Source organism: Coenobita brevimanus, chromosome 108 (genome assembly GCF_032717465.1).
Source record: "Coenobita brevimanus isolate Jiangsu-jjx chromosome 108, ASM3271746v2, whole genome shotgun sequence".
Taxonomy (NCBI): domain Eukaryota; kingdom Metazoa; phylum Arthropoda; class Malacostraca; order Decapoda; family Coenobitidae; genus Coenobita; species Coenobita brevimanus.
In genome coordinates, this window is record NC_137061.1 from 5,142,645 (window position 1) to 5,158,805 (window position 16,161).

The 16,161-nt window shown below is 44.5% G+C and overlaps 1 protein-coding gene across 1 annotated transcript in view; it reads right to left on the reverse strand.

The window, feature by feature from the left end:
* LOC145416872 (angiogenic factor with G patch and FHA domains 1-like) overlaps positions 1 to 13,606 on the reverse strand; it is a 136,380-nt gene extending 122,774 nt beyond the window's left edge. Inside the window, exon 1 of the mRNA XM_080285739.1 lies at positions 13,548 to 13,606. The gene's annotated coding sequence lies outside the window, so the exon portion shown is untranslated. The remainder of the gene's footprint in view (positions 1 to 13,547) is intronic.
* Between the last annotated feature and the right edge of the window lie 2,555 nt (positions 13,607 to 16,161).

Here is a 16,161-nt window from a genome sequence, read left to right on the forward strand (position 1 = left end):
TGTGATTTTGAGGGATTTATGAGGGAGGTTGAAAGAAGCAGAAGCCATTACCCGCTAGTGATGCCAGCAGCCATCCTCCAGGGACCCAGTAGGACTACCTAAAGCCTCGGATACCACCTTCCATTCCCAGCAAGCCCACCAACGCTATCCTAAAAGGTTAGTTATCATTCATAGTAGAGTACCATTTATTATAATTACAGTAGTACCAATATATGTATAGGTATATGGTAGGTATTTAGGGTGACTTTTCCTAGGGTTGCTGACATAATTCATTTTTCCCCATAAGCTCTGTTGTTTGTCCAACACATTTTTGGTCCAACACGGGACCCGTGCATAACAATATTACCATGTTGGACGCGAGGGTACTGTATTTGCAAGTAGCACTGCATCATCAGCATACAACAAATTTGAGATATTCCATCCATCACCATTCATTACTAACGACATCCCCCTCTCCACGACTCGTGTTTTTACTTCTCTCATCACCCCATCCATGTATAAATTGAACAACCATGGAAACATCACACAATCTTGTCATATGCCCACATCGATTGTGAACCATTCACTTAGATGCCCATTTACCCATACACATGCCTCTTTACCATCATAAAAACTCTTGACAGCACCTTGAAAATTACCATCTACACCATACATGCGTAAAACCTTCCACAATCCCTCTCTGTCCACTTTGTCGTATGCTTTTTCCAGATCCATGTATGCCATAAACACTTTATAGTCCTTCTCACAAGCCTTCTCCACTATCTGTCTCATTGCAAATATTTGATCCATACATCCTCTGCCACTCCTAAAGCCACCCTGTTCATCACTTACTAGGACTTCTGACATCTCTTTTACTTTATAATAATTCTTCCATATACTTTCCCAACCACACTCAATAAACTTTTGCCACGATAATTCTTGCACTCACTCTGCTCACCTGCATTTTTGTACAGGGGTACAATCACAGCCTTTTTGACTCTGCTGGCACAATATCACTCATCCATGCCTTCATACGTGTCTCCAACAAGCATTTCATTCCACTCTCTCCGCTACACTTAATCATCTCTGCATACACCTCATCAGCCCCAGCTGCTTTCCCATTTTTCAGCCGTTTCACAGTGTTCATCACCTGTGCGAGTGTCATGTTTCCTATTATACTGCATTCCTTCTCTGCACACCCCCAAAACCAATCATGTTTACAGTAGCTCTGCTCCCTCTATTCCCATTCAGCAGGCTTTCAAAATATTCTTTCCATCTGGACCTTACTTCAACTCCATGGGCTAATAATCTACCACTTACATCCTTCACACTTTCACATTTCTTTCCGATGTCACTTCTACATTTCCACACCTCTTTCTAGAAAAATTTCCTATTTTCAGAGTAATTTGCATTCATTTTTCTTCCTAGATCATCATTTACCTTCTTCTTTTTCCTCTTCACTGATCTCTTTATGGAAATACAATCAATTACGCACCGGCAACAAATCACACATACCAGTCATCAATACAAACATTCCCCCACAATCATCCCCCTCAGTACCACACAATTATTCTCCTCAAATACACCAAATCACTAACATACCCAATATCATCCTGGGTGGTGATTTCAATGCCATGGCATCGGCCTGGTATGTCAACAACGCTGACACAGACAGAGGGCTGGTACTACAATCCCAAACAGATAATCTTTTCATCCACAACAACCTCCATCAACATACCCATATCCCACACCAAGCCCTCTTTCTCCTATCATTCCCAGACATCACCTCCCCAAACCTTGCCCCCACAACATCCTGGAGAGTGGTCAAAACTCTTGGCTCTGACCAACCCCCGATCATCATCACTAGCAAGACCAGAATCACCCCTGCTGGCCACAGACACACATACACTAATTATAAGAGCAAACTGGGAGGCTTTCACAACTGAAACAGAACAACACTTTGAAACATTAAACGGTACACCCATCACAAACATCAACACTGCTGTGCACACTTTCAACACAATTATTCAAAACACAGACAAAAGACACATCCCTTGAGGCAACAGAAAGAGACACAATCCCAACTTCACACCAGAAATTCAAGGCCTCATCAGTCAACACGACATACTATAACACTCCTCAATACCCCATACACAAGACACCGTACAACAAATACAAGTGCTCAACACTCAAATAAACAATGAAATATCAGAATAGCAAACACTAAACTGGAATACTTATCTCCAAACACTTGATCACAAAACAAACACCGGTAAACAATGTAAAACACTAAACAACATCACACTCTCCAACAGAAACACTACACAATCATACGCTGCCATCACAACAGACACTATACCTTCAAACAAACAACACGCAAACACACTCATCAATCACTTTTCATACATTAGTCATCTAAACCCATGTCACGACGACCAATGTGTCATCTGACACAAAAGACAGTTCCAGACAGACCCAGACTTCACACCCTTCACCTACAACCAAACGAAGCCCATCATTAGCAACCTTAAGCACTCATTTGCCTGTGGCCCAGACACCATAAGCAACATACACCTTAAACATCTTGGACCAAAAGGCATACAAGCACTCACCAATATATCAAACTACAGCTACTCACACAACATAATACCCAACATCTGGAAGCATGATACTATCATCGCTATCCCCAAACCCAACAAAGACCCCACATTACCTTCCTCACACCACCCCATCACACTCCTCTGTACCCCCTCCAAAGTCACTGAACGACTGATATTACAATTAGTAACGCCTCACATACCCCTAGCCCCATCACAACATGGTTAGGCCTCTACACTCCACAAACACTCTTCTTACAGACCTCACATAAAGAGTTTTTAATGGCTTCAATTCAGCTAGGCCACCACACAGAATACTTCTAGTCACACTAGACATTAGCAAAGCTTTTGATGCCATCCCCCGCCACAACCTCACAAACAAAATATTAAACACAAACATGCACAGTAACACAAAATGATGGCTGGAAAACTATTTAGCAGGCAGACAAGCACATATTGCATTTGCCGGTCAGCCACTGAACATCAGGAACTTCACAAATGGCGTCCCCAGGATCTGTTTTGTCCCCTGCACTCTTTAACCCATACATGCACGACAAACCCACACCCCACTCACCACAAATAGAGTAATCCCTCATTTATCTGGACATAACAGAGCCAATGGCACGTCTGGGTAGTGACAACATCCGGATAATGAACACTATTCCCTTACCATACCCAGACCCTACCTACACCCACTTCCAACCTATACCTATTTGTATTGTACCTATGCTTAATTTGGCAGTGTGTTCCGGTCATTCAATAATATTTAGACATCAAAACACACATAGGAATATCCAAAGTAATGTTAAACACCAAGAAAACCATGAAAAAAAACACTGAAAACCAAAAAACACCCGACCAATACACGACTTTGTGTACAATACCCCTCCTAATTCTGGCACTGTTTTCAGGTTAATCTGCCAATTTAGACATCAAAACACACATAGGAATATCCAAAGTAATGCTAATCACCAAGAAAACCATAAAAAAAAAAAAAAAAAAAATGAAAACCAAAAAAAACACCCAACCTACATGCAACTGCATGTATGGTACCCCTCCTAACTTTGGCAATGTTTCCAGGGCAATCTGCCATATTTGGACATCAAAACACACATAGGAATATCCAAAGTAATGCTAAACACCAAGAAAACCATTAAAAAAAAAAAAAGAAAACACTGTAAACTGAGAAACACCCAACCTATACACTACTGTATGTACAGTACCCCTCCAAATTTTGGCACTGTTTTCAGGTCAATCTGCCATATTTAGACATCAAAACACACAGGAATATCCAAAGTAATGCCAAACACCAAGAGAACCATGGAAAATAAAACACACTGAAAACCAAAAAACACTCAACCTACACACGACTGTATGTATGGTACGCCTCCTAGTTTTGGCACTGTTTTCAGGTCAATCTGCCATATTTAGACATCAAAACATACATAGGAATATCCAAAGTAATGCTAAACACCAAGAAAACCATGAAAAAAACACTGAAAATCAAAAAACACCCAACCTATACACTACTGTATATACAGTATCGCTCCTAATTTTGACAGTTTTTCAGTCATTCTGCCATACTAAGACATCAAAACACACATAGGATTATCCAGATTAATGCTAAACATCATGAAAACAATGCATTAACAAAAAAAAACAAAACAAAACTGACAATGGTATGAAAATCTGTTGTCTGTGACGAGTGATTGCTCCCAGGGCTCAAAAATAATTCCACAGCCAAATATGCCACCGGAAATTGGTTATATTGGTATACAGTAGTGCACCAACTTTCGCTACAGCAGGATTCGCGGAATCCACTTTCGCGGCATGCACCAAATATTCCCTAACTTCCATTTTCGCTTGAAAAAAATCGATTTTCGCGCACAAATTTTGGGTTTGGGACAATATTTTGAACTTTGAATTTCCTGCACCGCCCGCCCGCAACCCACCGCCATCTTGAATGACGTCATGTCAACACTCTGTCCACCCATTCCCGGCATTGTGTACGAGCGTGCTAGCTCCATTGTGTTGGATTCTCACGGTTCAATGGCCTCTACTATACCTGGTAGTGTGGGGAAAGGGCCTGGTGGTGTGGGGGGAGAGCCTGGTGGTGTGGGGGGAGAGCCTGGTGGTGTGAGGGGAGGGCTGGGAGGCAGTGGTGGTGATAAAAAGTGGCCGGGACATTCAAAGTCGGGAGGAAAGGCCAAGGCTAAAAGAGAGTAACCTGGTCTCTGTGGTATGTTTCTCCTCATATAACGTGTACTGTACAGTTTTTATTGTTTGTATCTCACAATGCAATGTACAATAGTGATTTGATGTACTGTATTGCAAGTGAAAATGAAAATCTGATGTTACTTTAGGATAACCGGGAACCAATTAGCCTTTTTGCCATAAAGACAATGCCCCAACTTTCGCTAATTCCACTTTCGCGCATTATTTTTGGACCCAATTAGGCACGAAAATTGGTGCCCCACTGTATCTGGTATACCATAATCTTTGCTGGTGTTTATACTATAAGATAAGCTAATAAAAACACATAAAACTGACAAGTAAGAGTACAGAAATTCAAGCAAGAATAAAGTGTTTACGAGTTACTCTTACCTTCATATGACTTCCCACCATCCTAATTCAAAATTTTTCCAGCATCTTCCAAGAGTTAAGCATATGTCTAGATGCATAATTTCCTGAGCTTTCTCGTGGGTTACTGCAGAATTTCGATATGGCCAACAGTAGTCGAATAAATTGCAAAAAACTTTGAAAACTCACGAGTCACTGTTATCACAATGGATGTGGGTACAGACTGAGGGAGAGAGGAGGGCGCCAGAAGAGTATGAAGGAGGGATGGGGGGGGGGGAGAATCGAGGCTGTGGGCAGGATTCTCCCCTTCTGTCAACGGGGAGACAAGTGCTATTGTCATACATGTACTCGTGGCTTGCGGTCTGTTAGACGCTGAATGACCATACGGAAACACAACTCACCATGACTGGGGGACTTTTGACCTTCAATAGAGAAGCGGACGGCAGCTGTTGCTGAACATGTACTCATGGCTTGTGGTCTCCGTTCGATGGAGGTGGCAGGTGGGAAAGACTTAGCCCCCATGGCCGCCCGATATTAGACATTCAGTGGGGGAATGCATATGGATGTTTTGACACTGCTTGCGGGTTACAGCCATAATACTCAGGTGCTGGAAGTGCGCTGGGAGTGATAGGACAAACGCGATTTTGACCATTCAGCACAGGTGCAGACAGACATTCTAGCTCTGGTTGTGGGTTACAGGCTACTTCCCGCTCAGGGCTCAAGTCCAGTGGCCAGGATACCATATGTTTTGACATGTCAGCTGGCCGGCTGAAGTTCTCAGGCACTTTTACATCCAGATAATAGCAAGTAAATTCGGATAATGGTTTAACAGAGCCAAGGTCCAGCGTCCGGATACTGAACACATCCGGATAATTGAGGGATCACTGTAAACAAGGCTTCCTATGCAGACAACATAACACTAACATGTACACACCAAAACACAAACAAAGCCACACACATCCTCCAACTTTACCTCAACACACTACACGAATAGTTCACCACAAACAGACCCAAAATAGCCACAGCCTAATCTACAGTGACCTTCTCACAAACTGGACAACAGAACAGTCACATACCACACCTCACCATAAACAACACTCCCCTACCACACACCCTAATCTACAGTGACCTTTCTCACAAACTGGACAACAGAACAGTCACATACCACACCTCACCATAAACAACACTCCCCTAACACACACCCTAATCTACAGTGACCTTTCTCACAAACTGGACAACAGAACAGTCACATACCACACCTCACCATAAACAACACTCCCCTACCACACACACACCGCCCTCAAATCCTTGGTTTAACATACAATACACCAATGTCATTTAAACAACACATCACAAACATTAAAAATAAATTAACACCAAGACTCAACACCCTAAGGTCATTTGCCCATACAACATTTGGACACAACAAAGAAACCACCACCACAGTATACAAACAATATCTATGTTATGTGATGAACTATGCAAGCCCTGCTTAGGCTTCTAACCTCACTAAAACACACTATAACATCCTACATACCATACAGGACAAGGCCCTAAAAATAATCACAGGCTGCATAGCTACTACACCTACAGACCAACTACACCAAGAAACCAAAGTCCTCATATTCAAGGATCATCTAGACATGAGTGGGACACAAATTCTTGCTGCAGCTTCCACAAACCCACACCATCCACTACACTACATGGCAGCACATCCACACACACCAAGGAACATCAAACATCCAGCACACATACCATACACAAATACTGTCGTCTCTTCCCCCTTGCCCACCTCAAACCAAATTCCAGAAGCATATCCATGACTAAGAGGGTGTATGTAGGTGAGGTGGAGGGAGGGAGAGGGAGAGGTAGACTGAGGATGAGGTGGAGGGATGGAGTTGAGAGGTATATGAGGGAGGGGGGGGTGAGTTGGGGGGAGGGTAGTCAAATGGTGGGTGACAGAGCGACTTGGAGGCGTTTTGTCTGCGGCCACCCTTTGCGGGATTAGGGTGTCAGGCTATAGATAGATAGACAGGTAGATATCCGTGCTCAAATCACTCGCCGCTCCATTCAGTCACTCTAGGACAACACACACCTGGACGCACGGCCTCCTGATATCCACACTTCTGAACCCTACCTCCCTTGAGAGGACAGGGTCCACCTGGCCAGGCTGAGATGTGGGCATCATTCAGCTCTCTTGAGTTATCAGACGAGGCTGGACGACTCATTGGGCAATGTAGGATTGGATGGTGATGATGAATGATGCATGACAGTGTGGTATTTTAACAATAATAACAATAACACCAATAAATATTATAACATTAAGAACAACAAATAATTTGTGGCGAAAATATCCCCGCAGGTGGGGTAATTTCACTGCGAGACACTTTTTTTTTTTTTTTTTTTTTTTTTTTTTTTTTTGGTGGTAGGTAGGGACGCTCACCATGCACTCACCTGATATAGTGCTGCTCTCGGGTGACTGCCCCTTCCTTTCTTCCTTCTTTCTTTCCTTCATTCTTTCCTCTTCCTTCTGCCTACAGGTGACTTTACACTCCCTCTTCTGTCTTTTTTTCCTTCATTCTCTCCTCTTCCTTCTGTCTATGGGTGACTCTACACTAAGTGACAAGCCAAATGGTTTCCTGTACACCAGGAAACCATTGACTAAGCTGGATGGTAACCATATAACCAACTTATGGTGTTTGGTGGTTTAGTGGGTAATTAAGGCACTCCAACTGGACTAAGCTGGTGCAGGTTTATATCCAAGGAATGGTTGAGGTTTATTGCTCACATAATGCCACTCAGGGATGAGTGAGGGTGGTCACTCTCATCTTAAATGTCAGGACCAACTTGCCTAGCCCCGGTCTCCTACGCTCCTCACGAGGCGACACAGGCTTGGATGATGGATCGACATTTTTTTTTTTTTTTTTTTCAAAAATACTGTGGCATGGGCCTTTTCTTTTTACAAAAACAATTATGGGTATCTTTAGCAGAAGGGCTGAATGTATAGATAAAACAATAAAAATGTCAATCTTCCATATGTGGTGGTTTGTACAGTAATCACTCCAACATCCGACGCAATAGACCCATAGGTAGGTCCGGTTATTGGTTTTGTCCGGATATTGGGCCCCAGCTTATGGACTTGTACTTATGGACCCTAACTCAGAGAAACACCTATACAACTCCCTCTAGACATGCATAGCACCTATTTAAGACCCAAATCACAACAATAAGGCACATAAATGACTGAAATAAATGCAAAAGAAAAATAAAACGAGGGTTTAGAAGTATGTTCATACATTAATAAACATTCTGGTACTTATGGACCCTAACCTAGCCTAACTCAGAAAAACACCTTCCTACTGCACATGCATAGCTACTAACACCCTATTCACACCAATAAAGGACATTAAAGAGTGAAATGAGGTAAGTATAGTATGGAAAAAAGTACAGTATGAAACATTCTGGCTACTTACAGCAAGTCCCTGGCCACCTCGATGAATAACTGCCTCCTCTCGGACTCTGACAGTAAGAACGATTTCCTGAAGCACTTGCAGTACACTGTTCCTGAAGTCTTGCACTGAACTTAGTCAATAACACACAGAAGTCCCTTCTCTTCACAGTGTGCACTTTTGTCTAAATAATGCTCCATTGTAACTTACTAAATGTTGCACTTTAACATTTCCCATTCTTTTAATTTTCCAAAGCCAAAACAAACAAGTCTATTTACGTTAAATTTTTTTTCTATAGAGTCTTTTCTCTCACAACTTTAAATCCTTAACACAACACACTGTTTTTTTCACTGCACAACACTCAAAATTCCCGTGTGGTCTAGTGGAGAAGTTCTTGCTGTTTATTCACTGTCAGAGCCCGAGAGTATCACTGGCAGGCAACCTAGGGGTGCATCGCTGGGTCGTGCTGATGGCGTACCCATTGCAGAGGACTCTGACGACAGCCGCAAACTCACGTCGAGCGGTGACTCCATCATGGCTGATGTGCTGGGCTGTGGCTCAGAGCATGAGGGCCTGTCTTGGGGAGGCAACGGAATGGAGCCAGGGCTGGGCACAGCGGGGGTCACGGGCCTGAAAAAACTGTCAATCGTTGATTGACGCAATGACCGACGATTCTGACGATTGATGATGCGCTGCCTGAAAGCACGCACTTCCTCCACGAGTCCCAAGGGCCCCATCTCCCTGTCGCAGTCCGGGTGTTCCAGGTAGTCTAGGACGAACTCTAGATGTTCCCGGAGTGCGCTCAGTTTGGGGATGGCTGGAGTAGTGTCCTGCTGAGAGGAGTCCGCATCATCGTCGCCTTCAGCGTCGGAATCTTCAAGTTCGGTACTGACACCTGCAACCGAAGACGCGATCTCGATATCAGACAACGTCTGATACCCAGGATCGCCCTCGTCGTCATCCAACCACTCACGAACATCGTCCACATCTACATCGTCGCCGTGCGTACGTAGCCGTGCATGGAAGTCATCCATGTCAAACCCTAGAAAATCGTACTCCACATCCGTTCCGAGAAGCAGACGAGATCAACCATTTTCCAGAGTTTTTACAGGGACTTCCTTCCATGCACTAGCCCAGTTGTACAGCACAGACTTGATGTTGTAGCGGCGAAGGTTTTCTGAAGTCCGCTTGCCTCGTGTGTCCCGTCCCTCCCTGCGCTCGTCCTCGTCCTCGAGAACAACCATCACCTCGTCCAGGAACTTTCGACAGTATAGGCGCTTTGTTGCCACGATCACTCCTTGGTCCATTGGTTGGATGAGAGCAGTCGTATTAGGTGGCAGAAACATGCACCTAATACGGCCATTTTCAACAACCAAGTCCTTGTCGCAAGGGTGGGCAGGTGCATTGTTGAGTAGAAGGAGAGCCTTTACCTGGTCACGCAGGATTCCCAGTGTCTTCGTCTGGTAATGGATGACCTCCTTGACAAAGTGATGGTGAAACCAGTCTTTGAAGATCACAGCTGTGAACCATATCTTCAAAGAAAGGTACCAGACGACAGGAAGGACATCCATCACCCCACGAAGGCACTGAGGCTGCTTTGCGAGGTCAACAACAACGGGCTTAAGCCGGTGCATGCCGTCAGCACTGGCACAACACAAAGCAGATATCCGTTCCTTGGAAAGCTTGCGGCCAGGTACACGCTTCTCCGTCTCCTCGGCTAGAGTGTTCGTTGGCAAAGAGCGATAGAATAGGCCAGTTTCGTCAGCGTTGTAGACTTGGCCGAGAGTTAGGCCCTCCCTGTCGATCAAGCCCTTCACCTTGTGCCGAAACTCGTCAACTCCATCCTCGTTAACGTCCAATGCTTCGCCATGTGCTTTACGGTTGGTAAGGCCATGCCGCAACTTGAACGCGAAGAGCCAACCCTCGGATGCCTTGAAGTCTAGGGCGTCGTGAAGCCCGGCGAACTTCTTAGCAGCAGCCTTCAGCTCCGTTCCATGTACCATCACACCAGCAGCACGTTGTTGTCTATACCAAATCAACATGGATCGGTCGATTTCTGCAAACTTGGGGGTAAACATAACCTTCCTTTCCACGTTGCGTTTGCTTCTCGACGAGAAGTCAGCCGTGTACGGCATGAGTTTGTCTCAGGACCTCTTGATATCGAACAAAGTAGACCGGGCCATATTAAACTCGCGGAGAATGCGGGAAGATGACCACCCCGCATCTACTTTCTCCAATATCTCCCTCTTCTTCTCCAGAGTCAAAACCACTCTCTTCCTTTTCTCAGGTGGCGGGGCCATCATCACACACACTAAGAGGAGGCCCGAGAGCAGCAGGAGGCCCTGCAGCAGGTAGGGCACCACCACAAAAGCGATCACGTGGGCAGCCATTACACGAGCGTGCACTCGCGGCGAGAGACAGGCGGAAAGTGGGGAGGATGCAGCGGCGCTCTATCGGACATCGGAGGAATGACGTGCCAAAACAATGCTCTCCCGCGGCGCGCGTGGTAAGTTCAAATTACGGACGGGAAATTTTTTTTTTTTTTTTTATTTTGGGGGGTTTTCGGACCATTTTGGGAATGTTGGATCCCAGGACGATTATGTCCGGGTAGTGGGGATGTTCGGTTATTGGGCGTCCGGATATTAGAGTGATTACTGTATTTAGCAAAAACCACAGCTCACAGCGAAATTACCCTGTTTTACCCTGTTTTCCCTGAAACAACTGAACAATGAATAAGGCATCAGTGGTCCTTTGCCTGGCATAAACCCAAACTGCATCTCATCAATATTCACTCTTTCACTAATCATACCTTCTAGAACTCTCTCCATTATCTTCACTACATGGTCCAAAAGGTTTACGTCTTTATAATTTCCCCTTTTAAGGGCATCACCCTGCTTGTACGCATTTACAATCACACTCTTCAGCCAGTCATCTGGGACAACACACTCATATACAATAGCATTTATCAAATCAATAACTAACCCCACTCCTGTATCTCCTGAAACCTTCAGCATTTCATCAGTCAACACAGACACACCTGCTGCCTTCCCCACATGCATCCTGCTTACTGCTCTGCTCACAGTAACAGCAGCAATCAAAGGCCAAGGACCAAATACTGGATCTGCTGACTCCAAACATTCTCTGGTCCTGTCAAACTCCTCAGTCCGCTACTGGTTATAATGCTTTCTCCACGATGTAAGAGTTACAAATGCAGGCAGTCCTTTATACGCATCAGGCATGTGTTTCATATTATCGCAACTTTTCCTATACAAGACACTGTATATTGTAAACCAGGAAAAGTAGCAAATAAGCCTTACAATTTTTTGTTCCCACCTTAACCCAACCACTGAGCTTCCAAGAAGAAGCTCTTACTGGGCTGGCCAATCAGACTTAAAGACAGGAATGGAACTTTAATAAGCAATTATTTTGCAGTTTACTGTGGATTTAACAGCTGAAAAGGGTATAAAAAAGGAGCATTTATAATGGGAACTTACTGTATAGAGAACATATTACACCTCACTACCTTTGTAATAAATACAGTGCAACTTTAATTGCCTCACAATGATGACGAATTTTTGAACTTATGCTGGATATTCTTATTTGGTTTTCATCAGACCAAGAGATTTTTTGCTGTGCAAGTATCTCTAGGGGTCGCCTGATCAGTCAGTCACACCCAGAAGGTTTTGGCTCACATGAACTTCACTATAGCAAAACCCCATAGTGTGCTTTACTTTATTGTTTTTCACATGCGAGTGCTTCATGCCAGCAAAGCCTAAATGGTGTTTCATTGTAGCTCCCTAAAGATTTCTACATGCAAGATGCTTCACACTTGCAAAGCCACATGTGGTGCTTCAGTTTTGTTCCCCAAAGACATTCACATGCATGATGCCATAATAATAATGCTGCATACAGCTCATTGCACCTCCATAAGGATTTTCATCTGCAAAGTGCTTCACTATAGAAAAGCCCCATGCAATGCTCCACTTTAGTGAAGCCTCAAACAGCCCTGCATCTACCTAGTGCTTTTGTACATTTCGAAGTCCTGGCAGCATTGTGCTTCTGTACTTATTCAAACTGGAAAAGTTAATTATAGACTTTCTTAACCCATGGACTGCGAGCCACAGCTCAGGCTGGGTAGCGTCACGTTGCGAGCCACAGCTCAGGCTGGGTAGCGTCACGTTGCGAGCCACAGCTCAGGCTATGCTGGCCATGCATCACCATAAACAACTTGACCCCTACACAAACTTACGCATGGCGCTACGCTAAGACGGAGAGAGAGAGATTTTTTTTTTTTCTTTTCACCAGATGATGCCCTGGATGTTTATCTTCAAGTTTATAATAAACAAAAACAATTTTTTTATTTTTTTCACTTTTTCACTACTCCTGTACATAGACTCACACATGGCCCTACATAAAGACGGAGAGAGAGTGATTTTTTTTCTTTTCAGCAGATGATGCCCTGGATGTTTATCTTCAAGTAAAAAAAAAAAAAAAAATCCTTCATTTTTTGAACACCACAGCATGGGATAAATAAAGGTAATTGCACACTCCACAGGTTAATGTCTCTGCCATTACAATGTTCTCTTCAGTTGAATAAAAGCACTAGGTAGCAGCAAAAACATCCTGGTAGTATTTTAGATGATACAGTATCTGTTACTGATGGTGAAGGGGAAAAAAAAAAAAAAAAAGCAGGAAGGGACGGCAACATATGAAAAGTGCCCATATTCTTGCTGGTAAAGAAGGTTCCCTATCACCTTTCTGCATTACAATGATAATCTCTTGTATGGTAGCTATACAGTCTCTGTTGATATTTAATTCCCATGAATAAGATAAAAGCAAATGGTAGGGGTTAATATGCAAAATAGTTGTCAAGGATGAGGTGTCAGAAAGCCTCCTTAACCAACAAAAATACAATCACAAGCTTACCACATAACAGTCATACCTTGCTTATGCTCTTATCAGGGAAGTGTATAAGGTTGCCACCATCCCGTCCCACAGTGCCTCCAGCTATGGTCACCAGATGCAGGCTGCCTACACGCACCACATCACTCTCACTCTCCACGACCATCAGCCGCATTGTTGGATATGCTGGGAAGCAAAACATACTAGCTCCTCAGGATTTTCAAGCTTCAATAACTGTGGGCAACTGGTGCTTAGTTATTAAAGTTAAAATATCTCTCTCAGAGTTATGGCCATGACAGGTTTAATCCTTAAGATGTTACTAGAAGTTCTGTAATCATGCAATGCCATCAAGGGAAGTGGGGTGGTCAACTACACATAAATATACTGGACCACTGTACTGACATCATGACCCAATACCTTGAAGGGAGTAAAACAGGACTGGCTTTTTCTTTTAACACACAGTAGTCAATTTTCACCTTGATCACAATGCATCAGTGCATCATGGCAATAACTTTTATCTAGTACTCTGAGTCTACAGTATGTTGCTGGCATCTTTTAAAGATACATTATAGCTATAATTTACAAGTCATATCCAGTCTCAGTTCAAATATTCCTCACTCCCGTGGAGTGGATGTGAAGAAGCTGCACTAAGATGACTGGACAAAATTCAAAAGCTATAAGAATACTGTAATCAATAATCCAATGAGTACAAATGAACTACCCCCCTCCTCCCTACAAGTATGACAGAATGTTGCCTCCCCTGCATTATTTTACAGATATTTTTATGGCAAATGCTCAGTTGAAATTGCATCCAGTATTCCGCTTCTCCACACCTTTCTCCATGTTACACAGGCACCTAGAAGCACTCATGATTAGACTACAGTAATCCCTCTAATATCCAAACGCCCAATATCCGAACATCCCCACTAACCGGACATAATCGTCCCGGGATTCAATATTCCCAAAATGGTCAGAAAAAATAAATAAATAAATAAAAAAAATAAATAAATAAAAAAATAATCCCGCCTGTAATTTGAACTTGGCGCATGGGGCGCGGGACAGTTTTGTTGTGGCGTGTCATTCCCCCAACATCCGATAGAGCGCCCCTGCATCCTCCCCACTTTCCGCCTGTCTCTCGTCACCAGTGAACGCTCGTCGTCATGGCTGCCCATGTGCTCGTTTTTGTGGTGGTGCCTTACCTGCTGCAGGCACTCCTGCTGCTCTCGTGCCTCTTATTAGTGTGTGTGATGATGGCCCCGCCGCCTGAGAAGAGGAAGAGAGTGGTGTTGATTCTGGAGAAGAAACGGGAGATATTGGAGAAAGTAGATGCGGGGTGGTCTTCTTCCCGCATCCTCCGCGAGTTCAGCCTGGCCTAATCTACTTTGTTCGATATTAAGAGATCCCGAGACACTCTCATGCAGTACACAGCTGACTTCTTGTCGAGAAGCAAACGCAACGTGGAGAGGAAGGTGATGTTTACTCCCAAGTTTGCAGAAATCGACCGATCCATGTTGATTTGGTATCGACAGCAACGTGCTGCTGGTGTGATAGTACGTGGAACGGAGCTGAAGGCTGCTGCTGAGAAGTTCACCAGGCTTCACGACGCCCTAGACTTCAAGGCATCCGAGGGTTGGCTCTTCACGTTCAAGTAACGGTATGGCCTTACCAACCGTAAAGCTCATGGCAAAGCTTTGGATGCTAACGAGGATGAAGTTGACGAGTTTCGGCACAAGGTGAAGGGCTTGATCGACAGGGAGGGCCTCACTCTCGGTCAAGTCTACAATGCTGATGAAACTGGTTTATTCTATCGCTCTTTGCCAACGAACACTCTAGCTGAGGAGACAGAGAAGCGTGTACCTGGCTGCAAGCTCTCCAAGCAACGGATATCTGCTTTGTGTTGTGCCAATACTAACGGCATGCACCGGCTTAAGCCCGTTATTGTTGGCCGTGCAAAGCAGCCTCGGTGTCTTCGTGGGGTGATGGATGGTTTACAGCCCAGATCTTCAAAGACTGGTTCCACCGCCACTTCGTCAAGGAGGTCATACATTACCAGACGAAGATACTGGGAATCCCGCGCGACCAGGTAAAGGCCCTCCTTCTCCTCGACAATGCACCTGCCCACCCGTGCGACAAGGACTTGGTGGCTGAAAATGGCCGCATTAGGTGCATGTTTCTGCCACCTAATACGACTGCTCTCATCCAACCAATGGACCAAGGAGTGATTGTGGCAACAAAGCGCCTATACCGAAGGAAGTTCCTGGACGAGGTGATGGTTGTTCTAGAGGACGAGGATGAGCGCAGGGAGGGACTGACACGCGAGGCCAGCGGACTTTGGAAAACCTTCGCCGCTACAACAAGTCTGCAATCTACAACTGGGCCAGTGCATGGAAGGAAGTCCCTGTCAAGACTCTAGAAAATGGTTGGTGTCGTCTGCTTCTCGGAACGGATGTGGAGTACGATTTCCTAGGTTTTAACGTGGATGACTTCCATGCACGTCTACGTACGCATGGCGACGATGTGGATGTGGACGATGTGGGTGAGTGGTTGGATGACGACGAGGGCGATCCTGGGTATCAGACATTGTCTGATATCGAGATCACATCTTCAGTTGCAGGTGTCAGTACCCAGCTTGATGATTCCGACGAGGACGGCGA